This window comes from Mus musculus, chromosome 3 (genome assembly GCF_000001635.26).
Source record: "Mus musculus strain C57BL/6J chromosome 3, GRCm38.p6 C57BL/6J".
In the NCBI taxonomy this organism is placed as follows: Eukaryota; Metazoa; Chordata; class Mammalia; order Rodentia; family Muridae; genus Mus; species Mus musculus.
Window position 1 is genome coordinate 143,477,608 of NC_000069.6, and position 20,367 is coordinate 143,497,974.

A 20,367-nucleotide genomic window follows, 5' to 3' on the forward strand; every position below is an offset into this window, starting at 1 on the left:
TGTCCTTATCTTTCTTTGTTTCTTTCATTCTTCTCTTCTTTTTGTCTTTCATTTTTCTTACTTTAATTCAGTCTCTCCTTTTTCCCCTCTTTCTCTTTCTCTCCCTCTCTTTACTTTTTTCTTTCTTCCTTTATAGCCTTCAATATTCTGTGTCTCTGATGTTTCCACTTGATACTTTTAAGTGTGCTCAGAACACTCACTTCTCTGCCTTATCTTAATTCAGTAGTCTTCAACCTGTGGGTCTCAATGTTCTTGGGAGTCCAACAGCACTTTCACAGGGGTCACATTTCAAATATTTACATTACAATTCTTAACAGTAACAAAACTACAGTTATGAAGTAGCAAGAAATAATTTTATAGTTGGGACATACATATGATTGAGACTATAACATGAGGAATTTTATGAAAGGTTCGAATCATAAGAAAGGTTGAGAACCACTGATTTCCTTTCCTGTACTCAGGCCTCACAGCACTGGCAGTGCCTTGCTCCAATCTTGTTAAACAGTTTTCATGGTCTCTACCTTTTTGCTGCTCAGCCTCTGATAGTGGGTGGTCCACAACTTCAGCACAGGAATATGTGTTGGAAATATGACCCACAGCTGAGAATTAGCCAAATGACATACAGATAAGAGGAATAAGTTGAGAGGAGCAGTTGGCAGAGTTCAGTTTATTTTTAAACGGTAAGATTGGCTTAAGCACCTGTGTATAAAACTTAGTGGGTTTAGTGAACGTAAGGTTGTAAACTGGGGGGAGAAGCAATAAAAGGAAGAGATCCAGAGTGTGAAGGTCACGTTTATGGCTTGGGGGATGGATGGGATCACAGAGAAGCGGGTATAGGTGAAGAACACAGCTATAGACTATGTCCCAGATCCCTCCTCCCAGTGTGTGTCCGTGTCCGTGTCCGTGTGTGTGTGTGTGTGTGTGTGTGTGTGTGTGTGTGTGTGTGTTGCCTGTGGTACACACATGCATTTGGATGTTTGGATGGGCTCTGTGCAGATCTATTTGGAGGCCAGAGAAGAACACCCCTCATCTTTCTGTATCAGATTCTTCTTTATTCATTTGAAATAAGGTCTCTCACTGAACTGGTAATTTTTCCTGCCCTACTGACTAGTGAGGTCCTGGATGCTTCCTGTCTTGTACTTCTGGTGTTACAGGCAGGCACATCTATGCCTACTTTCTTAAGTGGGTGCTGGAAATTTGACCTCAGATTCTCATGCTTGAAAAGCAAGCACTCTTGCCCACTGAATAGTCCCAGTTCCATAAAAATGATTTTACATAATAAATTTATTGTAATAGATAGATTAAAATTATTACAAGCTGTTTAAAAAAATAAAAGAAATTACCTTCTTATGCTCTATAGATTATTTTTAAAAATAAATTGTATAAAAAAGAACCAATTCAAGGAATGATTGGGGTTCATAGATTGCTTTTCAATTAGCCTTCTAAATTATTGTGAAAATAATAGGTCACTAACTTGCTATTTTATTTTCATTTTTAATTCACTTATTTATTAGAAAAGACACACAAAAATCATGTTATGGCATTCATGGTCTCAAATGGATAATAAGAAGAAATACATGTTTGCAGAAGCATTTTTAATTTTATTGGAAATTTCCCTATAAAAAGGTGACATTGCATCCTCTTTTTCATAAGCTCTAAAGATGGTTTTGCTCAGGTAAACTAATCACTGACACCTCAAATGCTTCACATGAGGCAGATCCTAGCAATTTGTTCAGCACCTTGTGTTGACTTATTGCTATTGCATGAGGACAGGTGTGTGACAAAGGAGCAGAGACTCAAGCAACCAAAGACAGATAAGAGCTGATGCCAATGACTGTAGAACGTGATGTGGAGAAAGACTGGAGATGAAGGACCTGGAAAAGAAGTATGGAGGAAGGAACTATTCAATAAGTCTGATAGTGGAAGTAACCCACCTCGACAATTCCAAATTCCATCTCACTTATTTGAACCTCAAGTGCCTCTTGAGCAGAAATGGGAACAGAAAAACCAGTGAGGGAGAACAACCTTCTGACATGCCTTTCACACTGTAGTCAGTGCCAGGAGTGAGGCAACGAGAGGCCAAGTCAAGTCGCTGTGATGAATATCTGTCCTTCAATAGAGCAATGGACATAACGCTAACACTTGATATCTACAAGGGACCTTTAACAGGGATCTTTAGTGACATTGAACATTCATGAGGCAGATGGACTAAGTCTAATGATCTTCACTCTTTCCACAGGCATAATAATATGTGGAGGGAAGCAATTGTGAAGTGCTATGCCGTTATTAAGAAAATATAAAGAGTCCTCTGTTCTTCCAATGCTATGTTTTGTACACCATGATGTATACAATGTGACGGTGGTGTCAAGAAGGTTTGGCTGTTAGTAGGCTATTTCTGGTGCATATTTCCTGAGGTCCCCAGGACAAAATGCTTTACATTTCATTTCTTAGTCATTTCTTCAATAAATATTAAGATAGTGCCCTCATAGGAGATGTGGTTTGCTACCTAGTGGATCAGAAAAGAGTTTGACTGCATATAACTCATAGTCCACAATAATATCATTTTCAAAATGAGCTGAATATATCTGGATAGAAGACAGACTAGCCAAAGGCAAGTCTCCAAAGCACAAGAAGTGTGTCTGAGCTTTGAAAGGGGCTGGCCAATCTTCTCACTTTGCTATAGTCAGAGCTCACTGTAAAGAAGCATGACCAGAAGAAGGCTGTGTGATAGTGTAGTGGCTCTTCCTGGTTGTCAACTTGACTATGTCTGGAATGAACTATAATCCAGAATTGGAGGCACACCAGTGATCCTAATCTGGAGGCTGGGAGATAGAAGTTTCAGACTTGGATCCTGGCATGGAGATCTTGAGGCATAGTGGCTATGAATTCCAAAAGATTAAGACAGGGAGACCTCTGAGTTCAAGGTCATCTGGGACTAAAGGCATGGTGGCACACACCTTTAATCTGGGCTACACCTTCTCCTGGAGACCTATATAAAGACATTGGAAGAAGGAAGATTTATACTCTTTCTCTCCTTTGCCTGCTTGCCTGGTGGGACTAAGCAGCTGCTATATCCTTGGACTTCCATTCATAGCTGCTGCTGACCACTGTTGGGAGTTGGACTGCAGACTCTAAGTCATCAACAAATTCCTTTACTATATAGAGACTATCCATAAGTGACTCTAGAAAACCCTGACTAATACAATCGCTATACCACTCAGAATTCTGTGCAATGTAGAACTTATAAATTACATAGTGCTGGAATTTTCCATTTACCATTTTCACACTGCTATGTGTCCTAGGTGTCCTAGCTAGTTTTGTGTGTCAACTTGACACAAGCTGGAGTTGTCACAGAGAAATGAGCTTCAGTTGAGGAAACGCCTCCATGAGATCCAGCTGGAAGGCATTTTCTCAATTAGTGATCAAGAGTGGGAGGACCCATTGTAGGTGGTGACTTAGGTTCTATAAGAAAGCAAGCTGAGCAAACCAGGGGAAGCAAGCCAGTAAGTCATATCCCTCCATGGCCTCTACATCAGCTACTGCTTCCTGACCTGCTTGAGTTCCAGTCCTGACTTCCTTTGGTGATGAACAGCAACATGGAAGTGTAAGCTGAATAAACCCTTTCCTCCCCAACTTGCTTCTTGGTCATGATGTTTGTGCAGGAATAGAAATCCTAAGACATATGTCTACAGTTAACTGCTGGCCTACAGTCATGAGGCCCCAAGTTTGGTCTTTAGCACCCACATAGAGCCAGAAGTTAAGATACGTGCTTGTGGCCCAAGCATTAGGACATGCTGGCCAGTCATCTTAGCCTAATTAGAGGGCCCCAGGCATCAGTAAGAGACCTTGTCTCAAAAAGTAAGGTGTAAGTTCTGAAGAGCTGCTTCAGTGGGTAAAAATACTTGCTGCCCTTGCAGAGGACACAGGTTTGGTTCCTAGCATGTGTGGTAGTTCTCACATTCATCTGTAAATCCATGTCCAGGAGAACCAATACTCCAAAGGTTTCACACACACACACACACACACACACACACACACACACACACACACACACAGTACACATACATATATGAAACGAAGTGTATATACATATAAAATAAAAACACAGAATTTTTTTAAAAAGTGATGGCTACTAAACAATGACACCAAAAGTGGTCCTCTGACCTCCACACACACACACATACACATGCATATACAAATTCATGAGCACTCCCTGTGTGTAGCCTCACCACACCCCTAAAACACAAAACATCAAATACACTGTCTTCACAGCTTCGAGAATGGCCCAGGTTATCCAGCTTCTTAGAGAAATTCTGCATTTACCTTTGTTAAGCATGTATGTAATTATTTAACTTCATTTCTTAAGAACTAGATAGTCTGGTGGCCTTTTATTCTGCAGGGACTTTAGAGTGAGCTAACTGTTCACATACAAATATGGACGCACTCTCCTTGTTGAGAATTAGAATCCGACTTGAATGACAGTTGCGCCCTTTATCACTGATGCCTGAGAACTGGTTTCCTGACTATCTGATGAAAGGATGTGTAATGAGTTCAACACCACATCCTGTTACATAAATTCAAAATAATATATTCATGTGTCTATTTGTCAATTAATTGACTAGATTATATCTAGTTATGCCAAACAATAAGAATATTAGTATTTTAACAGCACATTATTTCTCAGTTTCATTAGTTATGCCATTACTATTTCTAGCAGCCACATTAATAACTAAACAATACATCTGGATTTCGACTTATTTTTTGTCCATTATATAGAACATTTTAATAGATTTTTGATTGTCTCGTTTCTTGGGCCCTCTGTCTCATCAGTGTGTTGTCATTAGATATTTAATAAATTACTCATGAACTTTATTGAGATGTAAGGAGATAAGTGTGAAAATTAACAAAGCTACTTTTTTTTCTACTTTTGTATATCTTTTACCAGGTTCCAAAATCCTATTAACTATATTGTTAAGTTTTTAATGCTCTGTAATTATAATTGTCTTCTCCCCTTTCTCTATAAGCTGTTACAAATTGAATATAAATAAACTCACATACTATCATTGTATAAAATATGTTTTTAACAGAATGAAGTGGTTTTATCCACAAGGAAGCAGATAACGCCTGTGTTATTGAATTGCTCCCTCTTGAAAGACAATGTCAAGTCCAAGCATTTTGCAGGCACATGCAACCTTTTGTCATAGCTGTATGGCATTGCCACCTATAAAATTATCATTAAAGAAACATATAATAGAGTTTCAAAAACTCACCAAACCCTTCATATTGCATTGTTGACCATTTCCTTTAAGGTTACATTCACATCTGTCCACAGCTTCACTGGCCCTCAGGCCTTAGGTCAGACATACCTGAGAGTGAAGAGGACCTGTGTGCCAAGTTCTGCTTTATTCTCTTCTTTACAGTGAGTTTGTTTCTAGTGCCCACTGCATGACTTTATGTTAAATGCCTTTATTTTCTTATTGAACAAGGCTCTATATTACCACAAAGAACTTTCAATGTCAGAATTATGCAATTTACAATATAGAATTGATTTGCTTACTAAGGAAATTCTTTACATTGCACTCATTAATTTTAATTATTAAGCCTATCTCATAATCACCTTCTTTTTACATTGCTCTATGATACTACATTGTGCTTAAATTCTCTTATACTTTAAAGGACTCTTGTTTCATTTTGCTAGAATGCATCCTGAAACAATTTATTTGTTACTTTTTCCAAAGAATTATTATACAGAAGACTAGGTAAGTTACCAGCAAACTTTATCAGCTCTCTCTGTTCCCAAGTAAGGAACACTAGCTGCAGCCTCCCTACCCTTTCCTCGTATCTCCTGTGGATCCCACACACAAACCCCTCCTAACTTCCCTGCTCCAACTCTTTGCTATATCCAACCCTCCAACTCAAGCAGTTGTCCCTGCTCAACTGTAGGTCATGCCTACCAGAAAACCAGATAGGCTGACTGCTTTCTCCACTGTCTCTGTTCTCCTGGACTCAACCCCTGAGACTTCGCACTAGCAGTGAAGCAGATTATCAGCTGTTGCCTCCCTTCTCCCATGCCCATGTCTCCTGTGGAACCCAGGATCATCCCCTCCTGACTTCTCTCCTTCACTTGTCTCTGTGTCCCAGCCTCCAATAGCAGCAGGAAATCCCTTTGAACACACTAGCTAAACAGGTCAGTAAAGCAGGCAACACACAAAGTTCACAGTCTGAAATTCCAGAGAGGAAACAGAAACCAGGATCAAAACACACGCACACCAAAGTCAAACCCGAAATTTAACACCTAGACCTGTTATCAGCACAAACCAAGATGTCTAGATGCCACAATAATAACAGGATCAAACAGCCAGGAAAACTTGCCTCCACCACAACCCAACTATCCTACTGTAGCATGCCCTGGATAGTATAACATAGCCAAAACACAAGAAATCAACCTTAAAACTAGCTATATAATGATGATAGAGGTCCTTAAAGAGAAAATGAAGAATCTCTTAAGGAAAATACAAACAGTGGAAAGAGTGAATATAAAAAACTCTTCAAGACCTGAGAATGGAAATAGAAGCAATGAAACACACACACACACACAAACTGAGGGAATTTCAAAACTGAAAAATTTAGGAATGTGAACAGGAACTACAAAGGGACGTGTTACCACCACCACTACCACCAGCATCTCCACCACTACCACAACCACCACCACTATTACAACTATTATCACTATCACCACTGCCTCCACCACCAACAACAATAAGAAGAAAATAACAGGAATGAACAATAATTGGTTATTTATATCTCTCCTTATCAGTGGTCCAATTTCCTAATAAAAAGTCACAGATTAACACAATGGATGCAAACACAGGGTTCATTTTGCTGAATCTAAAAAACCCACCTCAACATCAAGGATAGACATTATCTCAGGGGAAAAGGTTGGAGAAAAGATATCCCAAGAAAATGAAGCTAAGAAGCAAGCTAGTGTAGCTATTTTAAAATCTAACAAAATAGACTTCAAAATAAAACTGATCAAAAGAGATGTGGAAGGACACTATATACTCACCAAAGGAAATATCTACCAAGATGACATTTCAACTTCTTACCATCTATTTTATTGATTTCAGCACTCAATTTGATTATTTCTTGCCATCTACTTCTCTTGGGTGTCATTAGTTCTTTTAGTTCTTTAATGTATTATGTTAAGTTGCTAGTATGAGACCTTTCTTTTTTAAATGTGGGCATCTAGTGCTATGAATTTCCCTCTTTGCACCACTTTCATAAGTTTGGGTATTCTATATATTCATTTTCACTGAATTGTAGAAGTTCTTTAATTTCTTAACACAAGGGCATGTACTTTTGTAAAATAAACAGTATCACAGCTTAAATCATGTATTGACCCTCATACACTGATAGCAGGAGACTTTAATGGCCCACTCTCTTAAATGGCCAGGGAATCCAGAAAAAACTAACAACTAAAAAGAGAAATACTGGGCCCAACAGACATTATAAACAAAACAACTGAGCAGATGTTTACAGAATATTTTTCTAAATTCAAAGACTATACCTTCTATTCTAGTATGAGGTCAGTACCTCATGGAACTGACCACATACCAGGACGTACTACAAGTCTCAACAGTTAATTCTAGGAAAAGTGAAATAACTCCCTGTGTCCTATCAGACCCACCATGGATTAAAGCTGGACATGAACAACATCAGAAACAACGGAAAGGTTACAAACTCATAGAAACTGAATAAGTCTCTACTGAATGAAGAATGTGTCAAGACAGAAAGAAATTAAAGACCTTCTACAATTCAGTGAAAATGAATATATAGAATACCCAAACTTATGAAAGTGGTGCAAAGAGGGAAATTCATAGCACTAGATGCCCACATTTAAAAAAGAAAGGTCTCATACTAGCAACTTAACATAATACATTAAAGAACTAAAAGAACTAATGACACCCAAGAGAAGTAGATGGCAAGAAATAATCAAATTGAGTGCTGAAATAAAAAAAAAAATAGAACAATACAAATAGTCAATAAAACAAAGACTCAGTTCTTGATAAAATGAACAAGATGGAAAGCCCTTATCCAAACTAACTAAAAAAACACAGAGAGAAGATCCCAATTAACAAAACCAGAGATTAAAAAGGAGGACATACTACAGACACTGAGGAAATCACGTATACTCTACCAATTGAAATTCTAAAAGAAATGGATAATTTTCTTGATAGGTACCACTTAAAAGAGTTAAGGCTAGATCAGACAATTTAATTAGACCTATAATGCCAAAGGAGACAGGGACAGAGAAGCAGTTAATAAGTCTCTCACCCCCCAAAATAAAAAACAAAACAAATAAAAACAAAACAAAACAAACAAACAAAAACACAGGGAAATAGAGTATTGGCACAGAATTATACAAGTCTTTCAAAGAAGAACTAATGATAATTTAATATTCCTTAAATTATTTCACAAAATAGGAACAGAAGAAACATTGCCAAATTCATGATGACAGTCACCCTGATACCAAAACTACATAAAGAATGAATAGTGAGCACTCACTGATAAGTGGATATTAGCCCCAAAACTCCAAAGAACCAGGATACAATTCACAGACCACATGAAACTCAATAAGATGGAAGACCAAACTGTTAGTGTTTCAGTCATTCTTAGAAGGAGAACAAAATATTCACAGGAGCAAATATTGAGATAAAGTGTTGAGCAGAGACTGAAGGAAAAGTCACACAGAGACTGTCCCACCTGGGGATTCATCCCATATACAGTTACCAAACCCAGACACTATTCTGGATGCCAAGAAGTGCATGCTGAAAGGAGCCTGATATGGCTGCCACTCGAGAGGCCTTGCCAGAACCTTAGAAATATAGAGGCGGATGTTTGCAGCCAGCCATTGGACTGAGTGTGGGGTCCCCAGTAGAGGAGTTAGAGAAAGGACTGAAGGAATTGAAGGGATTTGCAACCCCATAGGAAGAACAACAATATCAACCAACCAGACCCCCCCAGAACTCCCAGGCACTGAGCCATCAACAAAGGAGTGCACATGGTTCCAGCTGCATATGTAGCAGAGGATAGTCTTGGCATCAACGGGAGGAGAGATCCTTGGTCCTATGAAGGCTTGATAGATGCCCCAGTATAGGGTAATTGAGCGTGGGGAGATGGTAGTAGGTGGGTGGGTGGAGGAACACCCTCATAGAAGCAGGTGGAGGAAGGATATGATAGGGTGTTTCTGGGAGGAAGGGAGGGAAACCAGGAAAAGGAATAACATTTGAAAAGTAAATAAAGAAAATATCCAATAAAAAAGAGTGAACAGTGAAAGATAATTTACAGACCAATTTCCCTTATGAACATAGATGCAAAAATAATCAATAAAATACTTGCAAATAGGATTAAAAAATACATCAAAAAGATGATCCACCATGATCAAGTAAGCTTCATCCCAGAGTTTCAGGGATGGTTCAATATATGAAAATTAGTGAATATATTCCATCTTATAAACAGATAGAAGAAAGAAAGAAAGGAAGAAAGAAAGGAAGGAAGGAAGGAAGGAAGGAAGGAAGAAAGAAAGAAAGAAAGAAAGAAAGAAAGAAAGAAAGAAAGAAAGTCAAATACTATGATCACATGATCATTTCATTAGATTCATGAAAGACCTTAAAAAAAAAAACTTACACCCCACCCCCTTCATGATAAATCTTTTGGAAAGATTAGGGATACAAGGAACATACCTAAACTTAATAAAAGCAGTTTACAGCAAGCCTGGAGTCAAGCTCAAGCTTAATAAATAGAAACAGAAAGTAAATCCATTAAAATCAGCAACAAGGCAAGGCATTCTACTGTCTCCATAGCTATTCAATATAGTTCTTGAACTTTTAGCCATAGCAGTAAAACAACTAAAGGAGATCAAGGGGATACAAATTGGAAAGGAAGAGTGACCTGAAATTTTCCACAAGGAAACTCCTATAGCTGATAAACACGTTTAGCAAAGTGGCTGAATACAAAAATAACTTAAAAACTAAAACAAAATCAGTATTCCTCCTACATACAAAAGCCAACCAAACTGAGAAATATATCAGGGAAACAACACTCTTCACAATAGCCTCAAATAATATAAAGTATCTTGGGGGTATCTATAATCAAGCAGGTATAACATTTATATAATGAAATGGTAAACTCTTCAAAGGAAGAGATTAAAGAAGATATGAGAATATAGAAAGATCTCCCATGCTCATGGATTGGTAGGATTAACAGAGTAAAAATGGCCTTCCTACCAAAAGCAATTTTCATATTCAATGCAATTCCCATCAAAATTCTAACACAGATCTTTAAACACCTTGAAAGGACAGTTCTCAACTTCATATGGAAGAACATAAAACACAGGAGAGCTAAAATAATCTTGTACATTAAAAGAACTTCTGGAGGTCTCATCATTCTTGATTCCAGATTTTCCTACAAAGCTACAGTAATAAAACCACATGGTATTGGCATAAAAACAGATACACTGATAAATGGAATTAAATTGAAGACCCAGACATATATTCACACACCTATGGACACCTAATTTTTTGATAAAGAAGCCAGAAATACACCCTCAAAGATAACAGCAAAAATTTTTCTTGTCAAACCAGATGTCTGTATGAAGAATAATGTGAATAGGTATATACTTGTTAATTTGTACAAAACTTAAGTCTACATGTATCACAGACTTCAACATAATACTAGACACACTGAATCTGACAGAAGGGAAATTGGGGAATAGCCTTGAATACATCAGCACAAGAGACAACTTCCTGAACAGAACACTGATAGAGCAGGAGCAAAGATCAACAATTAATAAATGACCCTCATGAAATTTAAAAGCTTCTATAAGGCAAAGGACACCATCAATAGGTCAAAGTGGTAGCCTACAGAATGGGAAAAGATTTTATAATTTCATATGTGAGTGCTAATATACAAAATGTATAAAGAACTGAAGAAACCAGACATCATTGAACCAAACAATCCAATTAAAAAATGGGGTACTGATCTAAACAGAGAATTTTCAACAAAGGAATCTCAAATGTCTGAGAAACACTTAAAAAAATGTTCAACATACTTAGCCTTCAGGGAAATGCAAATCAAAACTACTCTGAGATTCCATCTTACACCTGTCACAATGTCTAATATCAATAACACATGTGACAGCTCATGGTGGCAAGGAATTGGAGCAAGAAAACACTCTTTCATTGCTGGTGGAAATACAAACTTGTACAGCTACTATGGAACACAACATGGCCGTTCCTACAAAATTGGGAATGAATGGACTTCAAGATACAGTTACACCCAAAGGACACTCCATCCTACCACAAGGCCATTTGCTTAACTATGTTCATGATGGCCTTATTCATAACAGCCAGAAATTGGGTACAACCTCAATGTCCCTGAACACAAGAATTAATAAACAAAATGTGATACATATATACAATGGAATACTATTCAGATATTAAAAACAAAGTTATCATGAAATTTCCAGGCAAATGGATAAAACTAGAAAAAAAATAATAATGAGTGAGGTAACCCAGACTTAGAAAGACAAATATGTTATGTATTCACATATAAATTGATATTAGCCATTAAGTAAATGATAACCAATCTACGTATGCTAATCATAGGGTCTTCGTTGGCTTATGTTAATTGTTACCTAGCCAGCAGCATGAAAATATCCAAACAGAGCTCCAGGACAATGGAGTAAGGATGTGGCAAAGGAGAACCTAAACCCAGAAACTCTAACTCTATCCAGGAGAGATTCAAAAATAATATGTAACACCTCTAAACACAATTAGATCTCTCTCTAAAAGAGGAGTAATCAGAAAATCAGGCAGATATTTTCTGAAATCAAGGTTTCTTAAAGGAAAACATGATGAAGAAAAGAACTGAGGAGTAAATGAGTGAAGCTGCAAATGAGCTTGAACGATCTGACAAGTCTTCATTAACGTATCGTCTACAATCAGCTAAAATAGTCCATTAGAGTCCATTACGGTTCTTTAGGAAAGTTGCGAAATAGGACCAAAGAAACAAAGGAAGAAAATTTATTTAGTGTAAAAGCATAACTGATTATAGAAACTGATAGACTAGACATATCTTCAATTTAGGAGCAATAAGAAAGCAGAAATCCTGGAAAGAAATCATCTACTACGAATCAAAAATCAGTGTAGCTTCATCTTTTCTTAAATCAGGAGCAAAAACAGCAGGCACTGCTAAACCTGTAGTCAAGCAACTATTTCTGCTGGTGATCTTACATAAGCATTCTCTGTCTCTCTCTCTGGATAGATAGGTAGGTAGGTAGGTAGGTAGGTAGGTAGGTAGGTAGGTAGGTAGGTAGATAGGTAGGTAGGTAGGCAGATAAATAAATAAAGATTTAGATATAGATAGACATACATATATAATTGTATCTGTGTATACATTTAATTGTTTATATATTATTGAAAATAGATTATTTCTCATACATCCCAGCCACACTTTTCCTTCCTCCACTCTTCAGAGCTCCCTGCCACCTACCTTCTGTCTCCCACATGAAAAGAGCAGGCTTCAAAGAGGCAACAACGAAATAGAACAAATCAAAATACAATAAGGCAAGAATCCTCACACCAAAGCTGGAGAAGACAATGTAATAGGAGGAAAAGAATTCCAGTAGCAGGCAAAGAGTCAGAGACACACCAACTCCCACAGCTAAGAGTCCCACAAAAACACCAAACTAACAGCTACGACAGAGGCTCACAAGCCCTGGTACAGAACCAAGCAGGCCTCTGGGTTTGCTGCTTCTGTCTAGGAGCCCATTTGGGACCTGCTTAGGTGATTCAGTGAACCATGTTCCTCTGGTGTCCTCCATCAGACTCTTAGATGCCTTCTGCATTCTCTTCTAAGCTCTGAGGGAAGGGACGCAATGGAAATTTTCAAATTAGACCCTCTCTCCTCATAATGTCTGACTGTCTCTGCACTTCCTCCCATCTGCTGTAGAATGAGCTTCTCTGCTGATGACTGGTCAAGGCTTTGATCTTTGAGTAGAGCAGCATATCATTGGGAATCATTTCATTGTTTTTTGTTTTTGTTTTTACCAGTTGGGTCTCTTTCTAATCTAGGTCTTCAGATTATCTAGACTCTGGTTCTTGGTCATCCAAGCAGTGTTGGGCATGGTCTCCCTCTCCGGGAGAAGGCCTCAAGCTAAGTCGGACACATTGGTTGGCCACTGGCACATGTTCTGTTCCACCACTGCCCTTGAGCACCTCGAAGGTAGGTCGAAGGTTTTGTGGCTGGGTTGGTATCCATTTTGCCTTTTGGTAGCCTGCAAAGTTCTTTTGCATACCAAAGAAGCTTGAACATAGGATGAAGGCTCCATTCATACACTAGCTTAACTTTTTCATTCAATAAGCTGTGTCCTTCGAAACTGGGCTTCAAGGTCAGTTTGCAGAGAATAACCCTCTCTCCTAGCATCAATCTGGGTTGTCTGAGATCTCCATAGGACCTACCTCAGCCAACTCATTGAACTGTGACCCATGTGGAACCCATTTAAAGCATTATGTCTCCAGTAGATGAACAGCTAAGACTTATCCCCCGTTGCCTTATATTTCCACACTGTCGTAGGAAGGCCTCCCAATTCCAGTCATCTCTCCTTGCACTTTCTCCTTCCACCCCATCTCTCTGTACACCTGATCCTTCTCACTCCCATCTACACCAGCCTGCCTTCCACCTCAAAATCTATTCTATTTCCCTCTCCCATGGAAACATGGGGAGCCTTGTTGGTAACAAGGCTTCATCATCAATCCTGCACTTGATTTACCAAAGGACCCCTCTCTTATTGTAGGTTATGCTTCCAATACTCACCCATCCGTCTCTATTAAGTGAGTAGGTAGGGAACAGGCAGGCAGGTTCAGAACTTCCATCACAACCCATCAATGGGCATTTACTCTGTCTTTAGTGTCATATTGTCTCATTGTTGTGCCAGCCTACAGCTGTCTGTTCCTGTGTCACCTGAACCTATTCCATGCTTACTCTCATGTGAGTTTAGCCCTGTCTTTACATCTGGCCTCTTCTCCCCAGTCCCAAAGTCTCCTTAAGGACCGTCTGATATAAATATAGGGCTTTCTTTAGAAATCAGTTTTCAACAATCCAATCAGGATGCCTATTTACTGACCTTTGAGAAATTCTCCCCTAACTTGAGGGTGCCATTTCTCACATATATAATTGCAACTTCTGAAACTCTAATTTATTATTAATAATAAGTAGCCAAATAACACACAAGGTAGGGAAGGTATGCCCCAAAAAGGAATAAAAAAAAAAAGACGACAAAAATCAAAGCAGTGATAGAAACTTTCACTAATAGGTCAGAGCACAGAAAGAATATCAAGGTGACCATCCTTTTTAGACAAATCTGGTCCAGATACTAGAAAGTCATCATTTTCCACATGGGATTTTGCACATTGTGAATGATAAATTCTCATTTCTTTTCTACATTCTGATGGAGAAGTCCTGCCTCTTCTGAGGAGTCACTTGTTTCTGCACAGTTAATTTCACTATTTTATGGCTTTGTAAGTGCTGAAAGATAAAATAAAGACCGTCATGTTTAAGGGAGGAACAGGTATACTATTTTGATGGAGGATTTTTCTTTAAATGTTTTTGTGTCGTGTGTGTGTGTGTGTGTGTGTGTGTGTGTGTGTGTGTGTGTGTGTACTGGTTGGCCATGTAGAAACCAGAGGTCAATCTCGGGTGTTGCTCCTCGGGTGTCTTACGCCTTAGTTAGTTTGTTTCTTGTCACAGAGTCTTTTATTGCCTGGAACTCACCAGTTAAGCTAGGCAAGTTAGAGCTGTAATTACAAGTACATGCCCCAAGACTGGCTTTTTCATGTGGATTCTGGGGACTGAACATAGGCCCTCATGTTTGTATGTCAGTTTATTGACTGAGCTATAAATCTCATATGGTAAATATATTTGTAATTATATTTTTCTTTGCTTTTTTGTTTGCTACCTATCTTAGTATCTTGTATAGAGAGTAACACAGAGAGACAGAGACAGAGACAGAGACAGAGAGACAGAGAGACAGAGAGACACAGAGAGAGAGACAGACAGACAGGGCCTGTTATATGGGACTATTCTTTTAAAGTCCCCACCCAGTACCACACCTGCTCCAACAAGACCACACCTACTAATTCTTCCCAAACAGTTCCCCTAACTATGAATCAAGCATTCAAATATATGATCCTATGGAGGATATTCTCATTCAATTCACCATAATAGGCATATCTTACACAGGCCATGAAGTCCTAAGAGTCCAAAAAGTCATGAATTTTTATTGTTGTTGTTACCTACTATACTCTTGATAATTAGCCTGAGTTAGAGGAGTTGCTTCAAAGAGTATTTGGTGATCCAATACATGTTGACAATAAACAATCAGACACATACACACACACACACACACACACACACACACACACACACACACTACAACAATAAACAAAGAAAAACCTTCCATCAAAATAGCAACCTTGTTCTTGGCTTAACAGACGTGGCAATGCAGAATATATCTTGTCCTCTAGGATATTGGCCAGTTTTACCCCAGAGAAGCTGCTGCAAATAGCATTCAGAGGTCAGGCTCTTTTGAATACGTTCCCTGGGAAAGGTTATCTCCAACACCAACGAGAGTTAGGAACATGGTGAACATGGCTGTTCAACCAGTCTGTGGGCATGGAACTCAGTGGTTCAGCATCAAAAAGGAGAGAGTTGACCCAATACAACAGAGCAGCAGATGCTTGCTCTTTCTTCTAATTGCAAAGGAACATGCATGGGTAATATATAATAACCATTTATCAGAGTGTTAACAGTGCTATTATGTGACATGATTAGGAAGTGCAAGATGGATGGAGTTGTTATATATATTTGGTTTCTTGACTGTGTCTGCCAGAGTCTTTAAAGTCAGTTTAGTATCCTATTAATGTGTCCATTATGAACCCAATTTCTTACCTTAGTCATTTGAAATCTCATCTGTCTATAACTTAGTATATGTTACTAGCCCCAAATCAAACATTTTATATCAACTATAATTTGTAGTTGTTAAACTGGTTTTGACTTATTGGTCTCACATTAAAACCTTAATAGGTAGAGTAATTGGAACTCTTACCTAGAGGGGTGAAAGGATTCTATAAGTGGGTACCGTTTCCAAATACCTGAAAAGCTATGAACCGAGTCCCTTCTGCCCTCTGCGGCATCTCTGCCCCTGCGGAGTCCATGCTTTCCAATTTTGATTTCCCCAACCTGTCCTAATTACTTCCCAAAAGGAGCCTGGCATACCTCCGAGGCCTTTTTCCTTCTTACAGGGGAGTCTCTCCCCAGAAGCAGCCAACATCTATGTTGTTGACATAAAACCACGGATTTTCAAATGCGCTTACTTCATAGAGGCAAACCTGAGAACATTTTTAGAGAGACAGGGGGGTTGCCAAGGACTCTGAGCAACCTGTGGTCCAAATCCTGCTTGGCACATATCAAAGCATGGCCTTCCAACATCCTTCAATGTTTGCTCTCCCCATCATAGCAGCCTCACCTGTGCTCACACTGAGCAAACTCAGTCCGACTCCTCCTCCCTCCCAGAGCAGGCTCCTTGACACAGGTCTCCTTGAATTGTAATCTCCCAGGCTAATATCAACCAGGCCAATGCGTGTCTAAGTGCCGAAGGATCAGATATCGTGTTGCAGGGTTCATGAACCTGTTTATCCTCCCCACCTACCTGCAAAGTCTCTGGTGTCTTCTGGATGTCTTTGAGTGCTTCTCCCCTCTCTAATTGAGAGAAGCGAAACCTTCTGGGGTGCAATAAAATTGCTTTAGGAAGGCAAGAAACAGATGGAGAATAAATGGGTTCAGGTGCTCCAGGGAAACAAGTACCACTGTAGAAGGCCGGCCAGCAGCGGGGCATCTCAGCAGCAGGGCATCTCAGCAGCAAAGGAATGTTTGATTTTTGTCTCTTAGAGTTTGCACTGGAGCAGAGAAAGTTTCAAGGCGAGTTGTCAGAGGTTTTCTTGTTGGTATAGGCTGGATCTGGATAAATCCAGTTGCTCCCTAGTTCCCTGGTGGCTCAAATCTGTGTGCAGAGAGAAAAGCAGGCTGTATATCTGACTCTTGGCAAGGCAGTATTCTCCTTCTTTTGAGGACTCTTCTAATTAGAAGGTGGTCTTCAAAGAAGTTGAGAGTGAAGTCAAATCTAATACTGAAGCTCTCATCCTGTACAATCTCTCTTACAACCACTCAGCCTCCATTTTCTGAATACCAACCTGAGCTTCTAAAACCTATGGCAAAAGTTTTGGAAGTATGCCTGCATGAGAATTTGGGTGGGAAATATTAGATAGGCTTTATAAGCTGGAGGTCTGCGGTTGCCCACACTGTGGCCCATCCTCCCTGCTGAGAAGGAAGGAGTGAATGAATCACTTTGAGCAGATTAATTTTGTCATGGAGTTAAAAGTTACAATAATTGATGTTTCATCAGATGGGCTAGTTGCAAGCCACCATGATGATGACCAGTGCAGATTCAGTACCCACTGCACCCTGGGCATTGTTCTAAAGGCTTGATTCCTCTTTTAATTGCTCATCTCTCAAAATGCTATGAGGAAAGATATTTTGTTTACCCCCACTTTAGAGATGAGTAAGATGTGAAAAGTTGCAAATGACTCACCTAAGATTCTAACAGGTAGATGAACACCGACCACTGATGGGCTGAGGCAGGCTGAAGTCTTCAGAAGTCACAACATCCTTCACTAGGAAAGGCTGAACCTGAAACAAAGAAAGGACATTTGTTCTGGCCTCTTGTTCTTGCTACATGAGTATAAATCTAGCCTCATGTGGAGCAACAGGTCCAATATAGTTTTACTGATACACGCTTTGTGCTATAACTTAAATACAATGGCTTAGGGCAACTGGGAACACATCCGCTGAGGTTTATTGCCTGGTAGTCTGAGATTTATAACCTACATATGGTGGTGGTATGGTTTTCGCAGTCCCCCTCATGTATATTTTCTTAGTGAGACAGCGAGTCTCTCAGAGGTTGGTGTTCAGGCTTTTTACTTTGCTTGCACTTCTGCTTACAACTCTTTGGGGCTCAGTAAATGGCTTTGATTGACTGCCTGAATTACAGAGACTCTGCAGGACAATCACAATGACTAAATTTGCAAAAATGTAGAAGGGATTGAGGTCATGATTCAGATGCTGTGGAATTTTACTTTAAGTCTTTGGACTCTGTACCTTAACTTGGTTTTATGACATCAAGCTGACAGATGTTTTCTGGAGATTATTTGTTTGTTTGTTTTTGTTGTTTCTTGAACATTCTTCATCAGTCAAGACCAGGAAGCGCTGGGTGCTAAGAGGGCAAACAGGAGACGGCTGTTACCTTGTAGAAATTCACAGTTGATGGAAATGAAGGCAAATGATATAGCAGCAAAGAGTGGTACTCCAAACAGAAGTCTGTTCAGTGGCCCCTGGGAGAACACATGAAGCCAAGACAGTGCAAGAATTCTTCATTTGCTGGTGAACCAAATCAATCCTGAGTTGATCCAGCCACCTTAGGAGAAAGCACTCTAATTTCAACCCAGAAACATTAATGGGGCAGTTCACCCCACCCCTAAAATATCTCTGAGGAATTTAAGAAATGCAGGGCAGAGGCTCTCATAATATGAGATGGAGTGTAGTTTGTGGTTTCAAAAATTGCATATGGTACCTGGGTGGTAACTTCCATCTGCATTGCCTACACTCGGGGCCAGGGAAGAAGATTGTGACTTCAGAAGCCAGTGTGGACAACATTAAGGTGACCTGTTTCAATATAAAAGCTATTGTATTCTGTAACCCTCATATTGACTATTAATGACACTGAAAGAAAAGGGGAAACTGAGTCTCAGAAAAAGTATCATGGCCATCACTGTGAAGGTGGTAGCAGGGGGTGGGGGCAGAAATTCAAATTGTGAGTTGATTCTAAAGTTAATACTTTGTGTAAAGTGTGTCTCATTTGAGAAATGGCCAAGCCTCCTGATATTGCACATTCCTGTTCTTCTCTGTGAATAGTGAATTCATCGAAAAATCAAACAAACCAAAAAACAAAAAACAAAACAACAACAACTCAACATTAGAAGTTTACTTTTATTCAGTGTCTATCAAAGTTTCACATTAACTGCCTATTTTCTTTTTTACACCAAAGTTTTCTTTTTTTTTTAACTAGAACTTTTCAACCTTCTGTGATCTCTTTATAATTCCCCTCAGAATGCATAATTGTGCTCGATCAATTCGTTAGAGGCTTTTGAAGTGTTAAAAAAAACTACATTAAAATTATTTTCTTTCAGGTTTTATGTTAATGAACATAGGTGCTATTCAGAGCAAAGTCAGCATGTCAAGGGAACTTTAGTTAAAGTTATTCATACATAAACTAAAAAAGGAAACATCTTTAGTAGAGGAAAAATACATTTAATGAGTAAGTACGGCACACAATTCCCCCTTTCAGAAATGTCAGCTCACATTGAGCCTCCATTCTAGATATCTTACAATTACTTTGTCAACAGAAGCTAGAGTTGTGATGGATGACACGCTGGTTCTTGAAACCCAACTTTCCATGAGTTACTCAGGCTGAAACTAAGTGCTTTTACATCCCACTCTTATTGATGAGAGTGGTTTTATATTTATCACCCTGTCATTTCAGTTGACTGTATCAGGCTCTTCACTGGAAGATTCTGGACACTAATGGAGGTGTGTCCTCAGTGCCCTGGAGGGACACAGATTCATTCTTGAACACAGCCAGGACACACATCAGACCTCGAGGAAGCTAGCACACAGCTTTACCCATTTCAAAAGAGGATTGGCAAGGAGCATCTTTAAAGGCCTTTGGAAATTGTGTTCTTATTGGCTGCCTGTTGACCATGACCCATCCTTGTAGCGCTGTGCACAGAAGCTTTTTGGCTCACGCTAATGGAGCGTTACTATTTTGAAGTCTCCCCTATAATAGGAAGAATTCTACCAGGACCTTGGCAAGTCCAGGGCCTGATTGCAACACTTTATTTATAAGAAATTCTGTCAAGAATCAATAATAGTCTTGGGTCTCAAGTTCTTTCTTTAATAATACTTTGATATGATTTGTCACAAGCTAGCCTCGAGTACCCACCAGATTTTATTACTTAGCTTGCAGCACAGTGTCTTATCTTTGAGTCATGAGATCAGCCACAGGGAGACCTTTAAAAAGCTATATTCTTTACTGTTTGGTTATTACAGAAAGTCTATATTACTCAATAATACCTTTTATAGGGTGTGCTGTCACATCCCCACACAGATGGTTAACCCCGATGTACATATACTGGA

General features: G+C 39.2%; 1 long non-coding RNA gene across 1 annotated transcript; it reads right to left on the bottom strand.

The window, feature by feature from the left end:
- Positions 1-1,417: 1,417 nt before the first annotated feature.
- Positions 1,418-18,354, bottom strand: Gm33604. The gene is made up of 4 exons (XR_376147.2): positions 18,274-18,354; positions 17,708-17,805; positions 16,769-17,119; positions 1,418-1,874 (listed from the first exon to the last, which is right to left on the bottom strand). It is a non-coding gene; the product is annotated as a predicted gene, 33604 (long non-coding RNA).
- Positions 18,355-20,367: the final 2,013 nt, after the last annotated feature.